The following is a 733-nucleotide window of genomic DNA, read 5'->3' as shown; positions in this document are numbered from 1 at the left end:
ACAACCTCGAGTATTTCCTATAGTAATATCTAGGACCTCTTTGCGTGAGATAGTTACAAATGTTGGTGTATTACCTACATTACATATTTCTAATTTTTTACTAGTTATGAATTCTAAAAGGTACTCACCTCTTATATTGGTGTTAGTGCTTCCCCAAACTTCGTTGTGTGCGTTGGAGTCGCAACCGAGTATAAGAGGCAATTTCATTCTCTCGCAGTAGTTTACCAGTTTATCGACCTCTGCAGATGGTACCTGAGTGTCGTCTTCTGGTAGATAACCTGTAGCTACGACTACGTTCCGTAGAACTCCGTTGATGTTGGCCGGAATCTGTATGGCAACGAGGTCCCTGGAGAGAAATTCTGAAAGACAGATAAAGTTGATATTAATATTCAATAAAATGCAGGTTCTTGGTTTATCACATCTTACATCCCAAATTGTCTGCATATTCTTTGCAGTCAAACCACAGATTCGACCCCTGTAAATCCAGGGTTCTTGGACCAGCACTATGCTCAGGTTCGATTTGAGCGTAGCCCTTGCAATAACTGCCGACGCAGCTTTGCATGGTGGATATTTATTTGGGCGATTCTAGTGCTGGTCATCAGGTGGTTATTCCTCCTTCGTTTCTTCTATCAGACCGTCGTCGATGTCTGACAGAAAGATTCTTTCGGAGTCTTCCTCGGACGCCAGGTTCAGTAGAGAGAGATCTAGATTCTCAATGTCCTCACTCTCGTGA

This window comes from Teleopsis dalmanni, chromosome 1 (assembly GCF_002237135.1).
Source record: "Teleopsis dalmanni isolate 2A chromosome 1, ASM223713v2, whole genome shotgun sequence".
NCBI classification, from domain to species: Eukaryota; Metazoa; Arthropoda; class Insecta; order Diptera; family Diopsidae; genus Teleopsis; species Teleopsis dalmanni.
The sequence above is the reverse complement of the archived record's forward strand: the minus strand, read 5'-3'. Positions refer to the sequence as shown.